Below are 18971 nucleotides of genomic sequence, written 5' to 3' on the forward strand. Positions count from 1 at the left end.
CTAGACTCATAGGGCTTCCTACAGTGTAAAATTCAGAGTTTGATTCAATATCTATAAATTCTAGAAAATTGGCAAAATTGACTGAAAATTCTGCCCTGCACAAGTAAACATAGGAATATTGTAGTAGCTTATGGCTCAATTTGGACCAACTTATGAATTAAATCTCTTTGAGGCGTCTTCTAAAGATTCTTAGTATTTGAAGTCTAGTTTTTAACAAGCCAAGTTATATAAATTTTTTATATTTATAACTCAAGTTATAATTTTTTCTAAAGGAAGGGCATAAATTAGGGTTTTTGTGCATACTAGGGTTTTGGTGTGTGTTTTTGTGTGCATTTTGGTAGTGTGATTGTGAGGACTTGTAAAATCCCTCATATTTTCTTAAAAATTCCCTTTTATTTGGAATCCATTATTTTATAATACCTTTACTACTCATTCACTTCCTCAATAGTTACAATTAATCATAGAACCAAGGGTTTTCCCTTTACTTTCATTGTTAAGGTAAACTAGGGTTTTTACGTCTTTTGGTAGTGTGATTAATCGGTGTGGAATGTGTACTCACTTTGGTGATTAATAGTGAGTTTTAGATAAGAAAAAGTGTGCGATTAGAAGTGATAATAATAAGTTAGTGAATCATAAGTTAAAACCCTAGTACGTGCGAAATAAGGAAAATTGGGTTGAACCGATGTGTACCGTTCGTTAACGATTGAGTGCACCACTTGACCACTACTTTATTACCTTAACCTTGTTATTAATTGAACAAAATCAGCTCCAAATATCTTCTCAATGCAGCCGAAATTGTGGACAAAAAACCAAGCAAGAAAAGAAAATTTTGACTTCCAATCAAAGTGTGACACTTGTCCAACTTTGACCCAAATCAATTCCTATCTTCTTATCTTTCTTGGAGCTCATTTCAGCCTTCATTTCTGCACCTTTCAGCCATGAGTTGAGCAGAGAAAAGAGAGGAAGGCAAGCTAGCAACTTTACCTTGAATCCATCTTAGTTTGAGTGAAAATCCAAAATCCAAACCGATTAAACTTTCATTTTAGTGCTTAGATAGTTGTGTGTGGTAAAAGTTTGGGAAGAAAGTGTTTGGTTTCACACCTACAAGGAGTTTCTAGAAGGTACCATGGCTGTCTTTCTTATTTCTCTTCCTTAATCATGTTTAAGTTTGGATAGAAACTCCTATTCTTGGCTAATGATGGTTATTTAAGTAGTTTAGATTGATATGGTGGATGTTTAGCTAGGGTTTATATTTTCAGCCTTGATTATGGTTATTTATCTAGTAATGGATGTTATAGATATAGTAATTGTTGGTTTTGATGATTGAATGCTTATTAGATATGAAATTCTAGAGGAAAAGTTCAAATTTCAGAAATTGAAACTAACATGTTTAGCTTTTGACCTGTTTAATTATTCCATGCTAGAGGCCTAATTAGGCTTAGATCAAAACATGAAAGTTGTAGGAAATGATGTTATATAGCCGTCTACAAAATTTCAGTTCAATCTGAGCACTGTAGCATATGAAATGACAAAAATACCCTTGACTGCCAAATGTATAGTTTTGCGGACAGTTTCTGTTTTCCTCTGAGATGTCACATTTTGACCTTGAAAATTGATGAATTGGCTGTTTATATCTTCATATGATTTGTCATTCTCTGTCTTAGCTTTGAAATGGTATAAAGTGTACACCAATCCGATAAATGTAGCTCTAGTTGTGACTAAAATGCTATAAGATATCAAATCTGTTGTTTAGCTTTGGTCCTCAAAAACTGATTTTTGGTTGTTTTATTAGACTTATGTTGTAACTGGATGATTTTGGAGCCTAATTGAAGGGCTATGTTGGTAACATTGTTTGTGTGTGTTTTGGGGCTGAATTGAGAAAAATAATGAAGCCATAAATGGCTAGAAAATAGGTAAACACAAAGGGCGTACTGCCCAAATTTACACTCGAGGGTTAGGTAGAGGTACTCGCGACTTGAGTACGAATTCGGGAACAAATCTCACTTGAATCGTCTAGGGTATTCAAGTTTTCTTTCATAGAGGTATATAAGTTAGAATTCGGCCAAAACTTGTACTCTTGGAAAATGAAAGTAACGACTAATAGAAAGACATTTTTCTCCTCACTTCGACTCAAACGGAGATTTCAAAGGTTAATCACTTCAAAGTTTCAATGTCTTAAGAGCGAGCATGAGTTTACAAATATTCTCCAAATAAGTTTCAATTACGTGATTCTCGTTAAACGAAACGTTTAAGTTTCGAACTTTGATCAATTTTCAAAGCTCTTGAATGATGTTTTATCGCAAATTTGGACTCCAAACCAGGAGTACAACCTGAGCATGTTCTGTAAAAGCACTACATTTTGGTGAGTACTTCCAAATACCTGATTGAACTGGACACTTGTTTTCAATACTTGACCAATGTGATCGAATGATATTTGATTGGTATGGTCGGGCAAAGGTGTACTTTATCGCACTTGCCCTAATGTGATATGAACTCTTTTATTGTTGCAATTGGCTTGATATACTTGTGCTTGATTTGTAAGTGCTGAGCGGCAGTATGTATCACATTCTATTAGAGTGGGAGGTGCCTCTCATTCCCGTCTCCATACTTTTATCTTGTTTCAGTCGATTTGAGATGTTATCTCATCGACTTCTTGGGAACCCAAACCCCACTGCTAATTAATCGAGTCGAACCGGCAAGGGCTTGGTTAATTAGATAACGAGCCATTGGTATCTAGTGTTGTCGAGTGGAGTGTTATCTCCTCGACTAATCGGTATGCTCGAGTATTACCACCAGTGTTTGTCGTGGAGTTCGGGCCCGGTAAGGGGTTTGGTTGGTGGACGGAGATTGGAGTTAAGTAGTGTACTACTGGACTAGTTACCTTACTTGAAAGTTGACGGAGCGTCAACTACCTCTCGATCAAGCTACGGTGGAGCTAATTTACAAGAGCAACTATATCCTTTTACGTGAAATGCTGAATATTTATTGTTTGGCCATATGAAGTGTTATTGCTCACTTTCTTGACTTGTTATGCTCGCTATTTCACTATTATGATACATTCACTATTAATTAATGGTCAATTTGCTATTTGGAACATCACTAAACTTTAGTTCACTCCGTTAGTTTTGTTTTCCTTACAGGGGGTACGAGCGAGGCGTGAGACGTGTACAGACTAGCATAGTCTAGTTGTTTTGAATTTTACGATTGTACTCACGCTAATGCTTGGATAGGGTTGAATGTATTGGGAAATTAGAACCTTTGTCTTATTTGGGATTGTATTACTATTTGAGATACAAATGTATGTAAGTATACGTTCTAAGCTTAGGAACTGTTATTTCGTTTATTATTGAGGTTGCATCCTATTTTATTTGATGTGAGTGAGTGAGTCCTGGCGAGAGCTGGGTAGGCGGTCCGTTAAACCCTAGGGTACGCCCCAAGGGGAGATGGGGTCGTCACAACACCACTTTCCAAAACTTAGAATATAGAGCTAAGTATCAAACTCCCAACTCCACACTTAATTTACATAATATGCGTCGAACATACAATTCACGCTTACAAGAGTCAAAAGTAATGTCTTCTAAACAAAAGGTTACAATCCAAAGTACAAGTTCAAGACAAAAGTAAAGCTATAAAAGTTCTCGACCACAGTTCCATCCCCGATCTGTTAAGGAAAACAAAAGGAGTGGGTGAGCTAAAACTCAGTGAGGTTCCAAATAAACATGTAAGCACACAGCCAAATAAAGATGTAATATAGACAAGTAAACATCGTATTCTACTATAACAATTTAATCATAGTTCAAATCAAGGATACGAGTGGCTTTCAAAAGCCAAATCCACTTGAGTTTGATCATAACAAGAATCCATTGACTCTCCATCAACGTTTGTGTTTAAAGAATATAATGTCTGTAGAACACCACTTACTCAAATTTTCGTCCACCAGTCAACCCCCTTACTAGGCCCGAACACCACAACTAGTAATTAGGTAATACTCGAGTACACCCAAACAAGAACAAGTATGGTCGATGAGATAACTCTCCAATCGACTGAATCAAGATAGAGGTACTGAGACGGGAATGAGAAGTACCTCTCACTCGAATTGAGTGTGGTACATGCTGCCGCTCAGCACTAGCGTCGATGAGATAACTCTCCAATTGACATAATCAAGATAAAAGTATTGAGACGGGAATGAGAGGTACCTCCCACTTGAATTGAGTGTGGTACATGCTGCCACTCAGCACTAGCGTCGATGAGATAACTCTCAAATTGACATAATCAAGATAAAAGTATTGAGACGGGAATGAGAGGTACCTCCTACTTGAATTGAGTGTGGTACATGCTGCCGCTCAACACTTACAAGTCAAGTACAAACACAAACACAAGTACAGGTCAATCAAGTACAAGATCATTCAAGAAAGGGAGGACGAGTGTGATAAAGTACACGCTTGCCTCAACTTTGTCAAAATAATTGTTTAGTTCAACCAGTCACATATCAAGTATTCAGATATTTCACATAGACAATTAACAGGCAATGGAACACTCACCTGTCAAGCAAAGCAGAGTTCAAACGTCAAGTTCCTTGGTTACGTTCACCTCCGTTTCCCAATCCTAGGGCAACGAGTGAAATCGTTAACAATCTAGGTTCATTTCCAACCCAAATGTGAGCTCATTAGGTGACCAAGTGAGTAGTTAAATTTACTCAATTCACCATGCAAGTTAGGCCCAAAATGCAGTAAAAGGTCATAAGAAAACAAGTTTGACAAGTGCAAGAAAGTTGAGCAAAAGAAAATTTTCATTCAAGTTCAAAGTGGTCTTCGCGGGTAAAACAGTCGCGCCCTCGCAGTCTCGAGAAAATGGCCATATTTCACTGTAGGAAAGTCAGAATCATGTGCTGTTAGTGGCTCTAGAAACTAAACTCAAAGGGCTTTCTAACGGTACCAAATATGACTTCTAGTTCCTCTCCTATCAATACCAGTAGTTTGGGCAAGTTGGCTGATTTTTTTATTTTGATCAGCTCAAAACCCTAACAAAAATTACTCTATTTCCTCTTGCCAACTTCACTTGTTTTGGCTGAAATTCACCCAATTCAATCTCCTAGTGTTCATATACAGGGGATCAAGTTATCTAGCACCATTGGAGCTCAAAATGCAACACACATAATAATCAAGTGAACCAAAACAGTCTAACCAACAAAAAAAACCAAAACAGTCCACTACTTGCCCAAAAACCACCACTTTACTTGCTTCATTTCCATCTCAACTCACACATAAACTTAACCAATGTTTAGCCAAGATTTCTAGGCTTAATTAAGGTGCAATTGAGTCATAAAATCAAGGAGAAACCTCCCACTTCAAAGCCGGTCAACCAAGAGAAAGGAAAACAGTCCACAAGTTCACATGCATCACCAACTTCCATCCTTTAATTAGCTAACTTAAACAATCATTCCAAGACATATCCTTAACTTTAAAAGGATCCAAATCATGCTAATACATCAAGAAAACCATAAACAAAGCTTAAACAATCAATCAAACACATGGCATGCTAACCAACCAACCCTACTACCACTTGTTTAGTTCAAGAAATTTAACCACAAGCATCATCCATACAACTCCTAGTTTGCCATCAAAACTTTAAATACTTGATATAACACCATAAAACCAAGAGTTAAGGATCATATACCTCTCTTATATGAAGCTCGAATCACCCAAAACAACCACCAAACCAAAAGCTCCAAGCTTGAAATCACACACTAGAGTTGAAGGTTGTTCGCTCCACTAGCTCAAGTCCTTCACTTTTGATTTTTGCTCAAGATCAAGCTAGGGTTAGAAAGCAAGAAGAATGGAGTTTTCTCTCTTCCCTTGGAAGCTTTAAGGAGTTCGGCCAAGCTAGGGAAATAATGGAGCCAAAATTGGTTTAAAATCCTCTAACTTCTTTGGTCAAAAAGGTTGAATGCCTAGGGTTTTGCCACTTGTCTCAATCTTGGTCATTCTCTCTCTAATCTTTGCCAAATCATGTTTCTATCCTCCAAATGATTCCAATGTCTAACTAACACCCCCAAACTATCATATAAAGTCCCAACCACAGTAAAAAGGATATTTGATCATTGTATGTGTGGTGAAATAAAATAATACCAAGTCAAGGAAATGTTTTAATTCAAGTAAAAGATAATGAAATGCAATGTAAGGGATATGTTATAATGCATGTAGATTGCAATGCAAGGACATGTTATAAGCAATTTAGTCTTAGAGTAATGCAAGTAGCTTAGGAGAAATTATATTTTTAAGTGAGGTTCTCACATGTCCACCAAAGTATCTATTTCAATTCAAATTGATAATAATTATTCACCAAATTTTATCCAAACTAGTTTCCTACCCTCCTCCTAAATGAGAGGCAAAGAGGAGAGGAAAGGAAAGGACAATAAAAGAGAAGAACTCAAAAACTGATCTTTTGGTGCTATTGACTAAAACCATCTTTTGTATATGCAAAAACATAATAAACAGAAAACTAATAGAGATCACATTAATTTCTGGTTTTAAAACAATTGCTTCAGTACAATGGACTAAAGAATATGTTCTCACAAGCATGAAACAGATCCCAATTTTATTGTTCAATTTCCTTGTCAAGATTATTCTTATTGGTGCAAACATTAATAAAATAGGGTGTTGAGTTTGTCTTTATATTCCATATTAGGAATTTATGAAGAAATCTCTCCTCTTGATAATTACAAATACAGTAGGTTTAAGTGAGTTTCAACATATCAAGTGTACTAACTCATGTGCTGTAGGCACCAGTCCAAGAAAGTTGTGAGGTGTCCACATTCCAATCCAAGAGATTTTTGTTAGGTATCAAACCAGAAGAGCAAATTAATGGGCTTTTGGCCATTAAGCATTTTTTCCTATTTAGACTCTTTCGTGTTTTCGTGTTTTGTATTCTCTTGCTTATAGTAATATTATGTTTCTCATCCACGCATGGACATAGGCCAATTCAACTGAACCATGTAAGTTTGATGTCTCTATGTTTGATTTATTTGCTTAATTATAACCTTTATTGAGTTGTCAAGAGTTATATTGTTCTCGTTGATCAATTTCTTGGGACCAAACTGAACAAATTGGTATTAGAGTTTTAGACTTTGGGTTCTGCGATAATGATGATAAAAATAGATTATCAGTATTAATTCTGAGATGTTGAATTAATGCTATAGAGAGTAGATAAAAAGCCCATCGGAGCTTAGTTGGGTTTTTGTGAAGAAGAACTATTTGGTCCATTGAAACTCATTGAGTGTTTTGTAGAGAAGGTGGATCAAGATTATTATGTTTGTAATTGTAACCCATTGGGATATGTTGAAACTTTTGCGAATTTTGGCCTATTGGGACCCGTTGAACCTTCTATAACTTGGTTCGTTGGGGTCTGTAGCGACCTTTGTGGCTTGTTAGAATCTGTTAGGATTTTTATGAAGAAGATAGAACATGTTTACTATTTGTCTTCCATTTGTCAATATTGAATACACTCTAAGGTAGACATTTGCTGATTTTATTTTTATATCCCATATCAAAAATTTTACCAAAAAAAAAATCTCTCCATTTGGTAATTATAAATATAGTGAATTTTAGTGTACCAAGGATAGCAGCCTATGTGCCATAGGCATCAGCTCAAAAAGAGTTTTGGGGCATCCATATCTCGGTCTAAGAGATGCTTTAGTTGGGTATCAAGGCAAAAGAGCAAGTTAGTGGGGTTTTGGATCGTTAATTATTTTGTGCTATTTAAACTCTTTTGTACTCTTAATTTTAGATACTTTTGGGTTTTGAAATTATTTCCTAGGGTTTTGTAGTCTCCTGTTCATAGTGATATTATGTTCCTCCTTCACTCATAGATGTAGGTCAATTCAAATGAATCACGTAAATTTTGGTATCCATCTTTTTTATTTATTTGCTTATTTATTGTCTTTATTGGGTTGCTACGGGCCCTATTTTTCTGATTGATCAATTTCCTAGGACTCCTAACATCGGGAACCTTTTTCTGAGACAAAAAAGGTTGAGTTTTACATCCTCCAGACAATGCTACTAGGTGAACGATAAAGATTACGTGCTAAATGTTTCCCAGGATAATACGTTTCAAAGGTAGTTTCCTATCCAGCTACATTGGCTCTAGCCAATGGTTAAGTAACAGCAGCACAGGGAAGGCACAGAGAAAGAGAGAGAGAGTCTGTGTGTGTGTGACGACCCCACCTCTCCCTAGGCGTACCCTAGGGTTTAGCGGACTGCTTGCCTAACTCTCGTCAGGACTCGTTCACATAAGTTAAAAGACGAATTATAACTTCAAAAGTAAGAGTTGCAATAGTTTTCAAACTTAAAAAATATATATACACACTTGGTTCTCTCAAAACCATACATACCCAACATGTAGCAAAAGATTCAAGTTCTAGTTGAAAACTTAACCCTAGACAAGCACTAGCGCTATTACAATTACAAAAGCCAAAAAGTCTAGCCAAAAGCTAGCATGTCCCAGTTACACGCCCATGCTCGCATCCCCTATGGGGAAAACAAAACTAATTGTGACGACCCCACCTCCCCCTAAGGCGTACCAGAGGGTTCGGCGGGCCGCCTGCCCAGCTCTCGCCGGGACTCAGTCGTTCTTTAATCAAATCCAGAACAAATCACAAGAATAAATAGGGCAGCAATCCAAACTTAGAGTGGAACTTATATACATTGCTATCTCAAAAGGAAGTATAACCATCAAATGTACAAAGGTTCTCACTTCACCATACAACTAGCCCGTGCCAAGCACTAGGGCGAGAACCATTACAAAAGAAACAAAAGACCTAGACTAGGCTAGTCTATGCTCTCATCCTGCTCGCCGTCCCCTGTTAAGGAAAACAAAACTAAAGGGGTGAGCTAAAAGCTCAGTGAGGTTCCAAACAGATAATCAAACAATCAAACAATCAATTCAATACATTAAACATGGAATATCAATAATTCAAGAAACATTTACAATGGAAAGCAATAGTAACATTCATTAAAAGGATACGGCTCACAAGGAGCAATTCGTTCATTCGTTCATTCGTTCTCCTGACATTTCCCCTTATTCCTCCAATCATTTGAAAATGCATTTTTCGTTTATCAATAAACCCTCGTTCGTTCGTTCGTTCGTTCGTTCGTTCGTTCATTCACCCCCGTCCTGGCCGTTGGCCAGTCTCCACCAACCTACAGGGTAATACTCGAGTATACCAAACGTTCACCCAAGTCCCTAATCGCCCGACCGAGTCCGCTTCTGGCTCGAGACGACCGGTAACAAGGGGCAATGGCCAGTTCAGCCCAAAAGACTTACATTCATGCGCAAGTAACATTTCAATCATTAAATCCTTGAAAATTGCACAGTTATTTAGGTCGAGTGCGATAAAGTACACACTCGCCTAGAAAGCTCGTTTTGGAAATCATTAAAAGCAATTAACACATTAGCAAATGATAACAACAAGCCATGAAGTCAAATAAGGAACACTCACCTAGTTATGCAAAATAACGTGCAAAATATCCTTCCGGATATTACCCTTAGTCACCAATGAAACCTAAGGTTGAACAAGAGAACATATTACAGTTTATCGAGTAAAACATTTAAGGGAAACAAAGAAACCCGACTAATTAGAAGTAAAACGTGTAAAGATGACTTTCAAGTAAGAAGAGGGTTGTTTGAACCCCAAGGATGAAAAATCATGTTTTAAAATGGAAAACCGGTCATGGTATTGGCCAAACAAAAGTATACAAGTTCAAATAGAAATCTAGCCCTCAAGCGAAAATTTGGGCAGCACGCCCTTTGTGTTTACCTAATTTTTCAGCCATTTTGGCTTCATTATTTTTCCTCAACCACAACCCAACATCACACATAAGCAATTCAAGTCAAGAGCCGTTCCATAGGCTCACAATATCATAAGAATAAGAATTACAACAATCACAAGTGCAGAAATTCAACTTAGCACAAGACAGATTTGACGTACGAATGCGGAAATAACATATCTGAAGCTACGCTTATTGGATTGAGACGAAACCTATGCCGTTTCGAAGCTAAGACACAGAGCTACAACATTCATGAAGGTCACTTAGTCCAGTTCATAATGTAACTTAGTCAAATTCTCAAATTACTAAACCAGAAACCAATTCGTCGGCTGTTTAAATGCAGAACACTGTAATGGACATATCTCAGAGTACACAAGTCCGAATCAGGTGTTATTAGAGGCATTTGAAAGCTAATTCAGAATACTACAACTTTCATGTTTTGGCAAAAAGCTAAATCAGAATGGATCCTAGTCGAAAAATGTGATAAACTGGACTTAACTGATCACACGGACTGCTTGGGAAATACTTAAAACAGTAAGGGTATTTTGGACTTTTCACATCCTACGTTGCTCCGATTGAGCTGAAATTTTACAGGCAACTATAAAACATCATTCCCTACAACTTTCATATTTTGTACTAAGGCCAAATCAGCTCCCAACATGTTCGAATTTTCAGACTAATTTCGGACAGAAATCTTGACAGAAAAGGAACACTTGAAGTTCATTTAAATTCTACCCAATCAAACGAATTTCCAGCCGTTCAAATCAGTTCCTAGCTAGTTAGATTCAACTTCCAATCATCAATCATATGTTTTACCACAAGAATCAAGAGTTAGGAAATTGGTTTACCTCAAATCCTTAATCATACCCCCTAGCTGGCCGATTCTTTGAGGAGATGTATCCTTGAGCTCTAACTCTCCAACAAAGTTTCCTTTCTTTTTTTTTTTCTTTTTTTTTTTTCTCTCTTCTCCTAGCTCACCCGATGCTGCCTTTCTTCTTCTCCAAGCTCACGGTAGCTTGTTCTTGGTGTTGGCTTTGTTTGTTTTGTCTTATGTCCTCCTAACTTAATAGCTAAGTCTATTAATAGTAAAGCAAAACAAGAGATGGGTCATGGGCTTGGGTAATTAATGGGTTAAAGGCCCAACACTAAAACTCTACTTGATCCAATGTAATTAACCCATTGGTTTACTTAGTTTAATTAAAACTAACTTAAGCCCACCAACCCAAGGTACTAATCACTCAAACCCCCGTACTAAACATGCATGGATGCACATACAATCACGAAAATATTAATTGGTTGAATTTAATTTAAACTTAACAGTTTAGTTTTGAAAGTAGGATTTTAATGATTCAATTAAATTTTTCACTTTTGGTATGTAAAATACTCTTTGAAAATTAAAACACATGGTAAAATACATTTTTCACACAATAGCTACTATAAATATCCATATTTAATTTATTTGAGACAATTTGGAATCCAGGATCTCACATCCATAATGCACCTCAAATTTAACATGCACGTACTTATACTAAAACAAATGATTTAAAAACGATACTCACTTATAAAATCTTTGAAAATTAAATGATTAATTGATTGAAAGCAAGGAAAATACACTCGAAAAAAATAAAATAGAATAAAATAAAATAAAACAAGGAGAATTTTGCGGGTCCTCACAATCTCTCCCCCTTAAGAAATTTCGTCCTCGAAATTTTTACCTTCAGATGGCTCAGGAGTTTGTTGGTTGTCTAAAGCATATACCCTTGCCGGTACTTTTGTTCGGTTCCCTCTTTCATTCGCTTGTTTTGATTTAGTGCCCTCCAGTTGCTGGGTACTATTTTCACGTGACTGTTTCCTCGGACAGTTGCTAACCTGGTGGTCACCACTTCCGCAAATCAAACACTTCCGCCCTCTCCTCCAACAATCACTCTCAGTGTGATTGGCCTTACCACAGTAGCCACAAGTCAAGGAAGAAGCCACTTGTTGGCTTTTTTGAAAAATCTCCCCATGGCCTACTTGACTTCCTTTTGTAGATCGTTCATCTGACGCCCCTCTTGTCCATGGTGGGTGGGACAAAAAATTCACTTTCTGCACTTTGGAAGGGGCTATCGATTCACTTGGTTCCTCACTCATACTACCAGCTGCACCTCTTTTCCGAGTTTGGGAGGCTTTTACTTGTGCCTTTGCATTCTCAATTCGTTGAGCCTTCTCAAGGGCCTCCGTAAACGTATTCACTTGCGCTGCTGCTAACGCCTCTTGGATGTCCAAATTTAGTCCCTGTATAAACTGTCTCACTCTTCTCGGTTCCGTGGCTACTAATTCGGAAGCAAACTTGGATAGTTTGGTGAATTTCGTTTCGTATTCAGCCACACTTAAGGTCCCCTGGCGTAGTCCAATAAATTCGTCCTCCCTCCTTTCTTGGACTAAAGGTGGGAGGTACTTCTCGTTAAATTCTCTTATAAAGTTCGCCCAGGTCCATACAGTCTGTTCCCTTTCCCATTTTGCTCTAATTACGTTCCACCATGCTCGAGCCGGTCCTTCAAATTGAAATACCGCAAAGTTCACTTGCCTTTGTTCGGTATAGTTCAAAGCTGCGAAGATATTGATCATGGCCTCCAGCCACTGTTCGGCTACATCCGGATCAGACCCTCCAAGGAATTTCGGAGGAGCAAACTTCTGAAACCTCTCAAGAGCCCGATCTTCACCTATTTCAGGGTTCGGAGGTTGATTCACAAGTATTTGACCTTGTTGGTCCACCAACCTTGTTAAGATGTTTGTCATTTGTTGAATTGCCGTCGCCATTTGGTCCCCGGCTTCAACCCTCGGTCCTTGCTCTTGTGCAGCTGTTGTTTCCCTTTCCTCTCTTGGCTCTTGAGCTCGTTTATTCCCACGGCCACGTCCACGTCCACGATTACGTCTCCCGTCCATATATATCTTTTCTCTCTCTCTTTCCTTTTCTTTTCCCCCCAAAAAGGTAATTAAGTGAATAAACACAGTAAATTGACTAAAGGAACAAATTCCAGCATACCAAATACACAAATAAACATATACGCACATAACACACCATAGATCAAGAAGACAGATGATCAAATACACAAAGACACATTAAATTAGACAGATAATCATATGCACAAATACACCAACTAACGTCATGTAATAATAATATAAGGACAAATCAAAAGAAAAGGCGATATCGTCCTAGTTTCAGTTGAATAACCCCGTCCGGTCTCTTACGTCACTTACTATCCAAACTAAATATCCATTGACCTCTTGTGCTCATTCTAGCCAGACAAAGCCTGTTCATGTTCCCAAAATGCAATTCTCAAGTACCTAGTAGCTAGCATCACCTCAACTCCAGAGTACTCGGGCACGAGAATCCGAAATAAAACAGTTCACATCTCGAGCTGGCCAGTCCCAAGAGTAAACTATCTACAATCGAAATTCTTGCCCGACGTACCTATCTATGATCCTTAGATACTACAGGAAATTTAAGGCCTATAACGTTCACAGTTCATAATCCTTCATGCCTATTCACCACTCAGTCCAGGCTCACTCTGCGCAGAAACCACGCGAAGCAGGCTCTGATACCACCTGTGACGACCCCACCTCCCCCTAAGGCGTACCAGAGGGTTCGGCGGGCCGCCTGCCCAGCTCTCACCGGGACTCAGTCGTTCTTTAATCAAATCCAGAACAAATCACAAGAATAAATAGGGCAGCAATCCAAACTTAGAGTGGAACTTATATACATTGCTATCTCAAAAGGAAGTATAACCATCAAATGTACAAAGGTTCTCACTTCACCATACAACTAGCCCGTGCCAAGCACTAGGGCGAGAACCATTACAAAAGAAACAAAAGACCTAGACTAGGCTAGTCTATGCTCTCATCCTGCTCGCCGTCCCCTGTTAAGGAAAACAAAACTAAAGGGGTGAGCTAAAAGCTCAGTGAGGTTCCAAACAGATAATCAAACAATCAAACAATCAATTCAATACATTAAACATGGAATATCAATAATTCAAGAAACATTTACAATGGAAAGCAATAGTAACATTCATTAAAAGGATACGGCTCACAAGGAGCAATTCGTTCATTCGTTCATTCGTTCTCCTGACATTTCCCCTTATTCCTCCAATCATTTGAAAATGCATTTTTCGTTTATCAATAAACCCTCGTTCGTTCGTTCGTTCGTTCGTTCGTTCGTTCATTCACCCCCGTCCTGGCCGTTGGCCAGTCTCCACCAACCTACAGGGTAATACTCGAGTATACCAAACGTTCACCCAAGTCCCTAATCGCCCGACCGAGTCCGCTTCTGGCTCGAGACGACCGGTAACAAGGGGCAATGGCCAGTTCAGCCCAAAAGACTTACATTCATGCGCAAGTAACATTTCAATCATTAAATCCTTGAAAATTGCACAGTTATTTAGGTCGAGTGCGATAAAGTACACACTCGCCTAGAAAGCTCGTTTTGGAAATCATTAAAAGCAATTAACACATTAGCAAATGATAACAACAAGCCATGAAGTCAAATAAGGAACACTCACCTAGTTATGCAAAATAACGTGCAAAATATCCTTCCGGATATTACCCTTAGTCACCAATGAAACCTAAGGTTGAACAAGAGAACATATTACAGTTTATCGAGTAAAACATTTAAGGGAAACAAAGAAACCCGACTAATTAGAAGTAAAACGTGTAAAGATGACTTTCAAGTAAGAAGAGGGTTGTTTGAACCCCAAGGATGAAAAATCATGTTTTAAAATGGAAAACCGGTCATGGTATTGGCCAAACAAAAGTATACAAGTTCAAATAGAAATCTAGCCCTCAAGCGAAAATTTGGGCAGCACGCCCTTTGTGTTTACCTAATTTTTCAGCCATTTTGGCTTCATTATTTTTCCTCAACCACAACCCAACATCACACATAAGCAATTCAAGTCAAGAGCCGTTCCATAGGCTCACAATATCATAAGAATAAGAATTACAACAATCACAAGTGCAGAAATTCAACTTAGCACAAGACAGATTTGACGTACGAATGCGGAAATAACATATCTGAAGCTACGCTTATTGGATTGAGACGAAACCTATGCCGTTTCGAAGCTAAGACACAGAGCTACAACATTCATGAAGGTCACTTAGTCCAGTTCCTAATGTAACTTAGTCAAATTCTCAAATTACTAAACCAGAAACCAATTCGTCGGCTGTTTAAACGCAGAACACTGTAATGGACATATCTCAGAGTACACAAGTCCGAATCAGGTGTTATTAGAGGAATTTGAAAGCTAATTCAGAATACTACAACTTTCATGTTTTGGCAAAAAGCTAAATCAGAATGGATCCTAGTCGAAAAATGTGATAAACTGGACTTAACTGATCACACGGACTGCTTGGGAAATACTTAAAACAGTAAGGGTATTTTGGACTTTTCACATCCTACGTTGCTCCGATTGAGCTGAAATTTTACAGGCAACTATAAAACATCATTCCCTACAACTTTCATATTTTGTACTAAGGCCAAATCAGCTCCCAACATGTTCGAATTTTCAGACTAATTTCGGACAGAAATCTTGACAGAAAAGGAACACTTGAAGTTCATTTAAATTCTACCCAATCAAACGAATTTCCAGCCGTTCAAATCAGTTCCTAGCTAGTTAGATTCAACTTCCAATCATCAATCATATGTTTTACCACAAGAATCAAGAGTTAGGAAATTGGTTTACCTCAAATCCTTAATCATACCCCCTAGCTGGCCGATTCTTTGAGGAGATGTATCCTTGAGCTCTAACTCTCCAACAAAGTTTCCTTTCTTTTTTTTTTTTCTTTTTTTTTTTTCTCTCTTCTCCTAGCTCACCCGATGCTGCCTTTCTTCTTCTCCAAGCTCACGGTAGCTTGTTCTTGGTGTTGGCTTTGTTTGTTTTGTCTTATGTCCTCCTAACTTAATAGCTAAGTCTATTAATAGTAAAGCAAAACAAGAGATGGGTCATGGGCTTGGGTAATTAATGGGTTAAAGGCCCAACACTAAAACTCTACTTGATCCAATGTAATTAACCCATTGGTTTACTTAGTTTAATTAAAACTAACTTAAGCCCACCAACCCAAGGTACTAATCACTCAAACCCCCGTACTAAACATGCATGGATGCACATACAATCACGAAAATATTAATTGGTTGAATTTAATTTAAACTTAACAGTTTAGTTTTGAAAGTAGGATTTTAATGATTCAATTAAATTTTTCACTTTTGGTATGTAAAATACTCTTTGAAAATTAAAACACATGGTAAAATACATTTTTCACACAATAGCTACTATAAATATCCATATTTAATTTATTTGAGACAATTTGGAATCCAGGATCTCACATCCATAATGCACCTCAAATTTAACATGCACGTACTTATACTAAAACAAATGATTTAAAAACGATACTCACTTATAAAATCTTTGAAAATTAAATGATTAATTGATTGAAAGCAAGGAAAATACACTCGAAAAAAATAAAATAGAATAAAATAAAATAAAACAAGGAGAATTTTGCGGGTCCTCACAATCTCTCCCCCTTAAGAAATTTCGTCCTCGAAATTTTTACCTTCAGATGGCTCAGGAGTTTGTTGGTTGTCTAAAGCATATACCCTTGCCGGTACTTTTGTTCGGTTCCCTCTTTCATTCGCTTGTTTTGATTTAGTGCCCTCCAGTTGCTGGGTACTATTTTCACGTGACTGTTTCCTCGGACAGTTGCTAACCTGGTGGTCACCACTTCCGCAAATCAAACACTTCCGCCCTCTCCTCCAACAATCACTCTCAGTGTGATTGGCCTTACCACAGTAGCCACAAGTCAAGGAAGAAGCCACTTGTTGGCTTTTTTGAAAAATCTCCCCATGGCCTACTTGACTTCCTTTTGTAGATCGTTCATCTGACGCCCCTCTTGTCCATGGTGGGTGGGACAAAAAATTCACTTTCTGCACTTTGGAAGGGGCTATCGATTCACTTGGTTCCTCACTCATACTACCAGCTGCACCTCTTTTCCGAGTTTGGGAGGCTTTTACTTGTGCCTTTGCATTCTCAATTCGTTGAGCCTTCTCAAGGGCCTCCGTAAACGTATTCACTTGCGCTGCTGCTAACGCCTCTTGGATGTCCAAATTTAGTCCCTGTATAAACTGTCTCACTCTTCTCGGTTCCGTGGCTACTAATTCGGAAGCAAACTTGGATAGTTTGGTGAATTTCGTTTCGTATTCAGCCACACTTAAGGTCCCCTGGCGTAGTCCAATAAATTCGTCCTCCCTCCTTTCTTGGACTAAAGGTGGGAGGTACTTCTCGTTAAATTCTCTTATAAAGTTCGCCCAGGTCCATACAGTCTGTTCCCTTTCCCATTTTGCTCTAATTACGTTCCACCATGCTCGAGCCGGTCCTTCAAATTGAAATACCGCAAAGTTCACTTGCCTTTGTTCGGTATAGTTCAAAGCTGCGAAGATATTGATCATGGCCTCCAGCCACTGTTCGGCTACATCCGGATCAGACCCTCCAAGGAATTTCGGAGGAGCAAACTTCTGAAACCTCTCAAGAGCCCGATCTTCACCTATTTCAGGGTTCGGAGGTTGATTCACAAGTATTTGACCTTGTTGGTCCACCAACCTTGTTAAGATGTTTGTCATTTGTTGAATTGCCGTCGCCATTTGGTCCCCGGCTTCAACCCTCGGTCCTTGCTCTTGTGCAGCTGTTGTTTCCCTTTCCTCTCTTGGCTCTTGAGCTCGTTTATTCCCACGGCCACGTCCACGTCCACGATTACGTCTCCCGTCCATATATATCTTTTCTCTCTCTCTTTCCTTTTCTTTTCCCCCCAAAAAGGTAATTAAGTGAATAAACACAGTAAATTGACTAAAGGAACAAATTCCAGCATACCAAATACACAAATAAACATATACGCACATAACACACCATAGATCAAGAAGACAGATGATCAAATACACAAAGACACATTAAATTAGACAGATAATCATATGCACAAATACACCAACTAACGTCATGTAATAATAATATAAGGACAAATCAAAAGAAAAGGCGATATCGTCCTAGTTTCAGTTGAATAACCCCGTCCGGTCTCTTACGTCACTTACTATCCAAACTAAATATCCATTGACCTCTTGTGCTCATTCTAGCCAGACAAAGCCTGTTCATGTTCCCAAAATGCAATTCTCAAGTACCTAGTAGCTAGCATCACCTCAACTCCAGAGTACTCGGGCACGAGAATCCGAAATAAAACAGTTCACATCTCGAGCTGGCCAGTCCCAAGAGTAAACTATCTACAATCGAAATTCTTGCCCGACGTACCTATCTATGATCCTTAGATACTACAGGAAATTTAAGGCCTATAACGTTCACAGTTCATAATCCTTCATGCCTATTCACCACTCAGTCCAGGCTCACTCTGCGCAGAAACCACGCGAAGCAGGCTCTGATACCACCTGTGACGACCCCACCTCCCCCTAAGGCGTACCAGAGGGTTCGGCGGGCCGCCTGCCCAGCTCTCACCGGGACTCAGTCGTTCTTTAATCAAATCCAGAACAAATCACAAGAATAAATAGGGCAGCAATCCAAACTTAGAGTGGAACTTATATACATTGCTATCTCAAAAGGAAGTATAACCATCAAATGTACAAAGGTTCTCACTTCACCATACAACTAGCCCGTGCCAAGCACTAGGGCGAGAACCATTACAAAAGAAACAAAAGACCTAGACTAGGCTAGTCTATGCTCTCATCCTGCTCGCCGTCCCCTGTTAAGGAAAACAAAACTAAAGGGGTGAGCTAAAAGCTCAGTGAGGTTCCAAACAGATAATCAAACAATCAAACAATCAATTCAATACATTAAACATGGAATATCAATAATTCAAGAAACATTTACAATGGAAAGCAATAGTAACATTCATTAAAAGGATACGGCTCACAAGGAGCAATTCGTTCATTCGTTCATTCGTTCTCCTGACATTTCCCCTTATTCCTCCAATCATTTGAAAATGCATTTTTCGTTTATCAATAAACCCTCGTTCGTTCGTTCGTTCGTTCGTTCGTTCGTTCATTCACCCCCGTCCTGGCCGTTGGCCAGTCTCCACCAACCTACAGGGTAATACTCGAGTATACCAAACGTTCACCCAAGT

The 18971-nt window shown here is 38.5% G+C and overlaps 2 long non-coding RNA genes across 2 annotated transcripts; both read right to left on the reverse strand.

The window, feature by feature from the left end:
• Positions 1-8334: 8334 nt before the first annotated feature.
• LOC140021765 (uncharacterized) lies at positions 8335-11067 on the reverse strand. Its single transcript, XR_011825741.1, has 2 exons — positions 10673-11067; positions 8335-8857 (listed from the first exon to the last, which is right to left on the reverse strand). It is a non-coding gene; the product is annotated as an uncharacterized lncRNA (long non-coding RNA).
• Positions 11068-13424: 2357 nt separating this feature from the next.
• On the reverse strand, positions 13425-15934 carry LOC140020941 (uncharacterized). The gene is made up of 3 exons (XR_011824901.1): positions 15539-15934; positions 14363-14425; positions 13425-13723 (listed from the first exon to the last, which is right to left on the reverse strand). It is a non-coding gene; the product is annotated as an uncharacterized lncRNA (long non-coding RNA).
• Between the last annotated feature and the right edge of the window lie 3037 nt (positions 15935-18971).

Source organism: Coffea arabica, chromosome 11e (genome assembly GCF_036785885.1).
Source record: "Coffea arabica cultivar ET-39 chromosome 11e, Coffea Arabica ET-39 HiFi, whole genome shotgun sequence".
NCBI classification, from domain to species: Eukaryota; Viridiplantae; Streptophyta; class Magnoliopsida; order Gentianales; family Rubiaceae; genus Coffea; species Coffea arabica.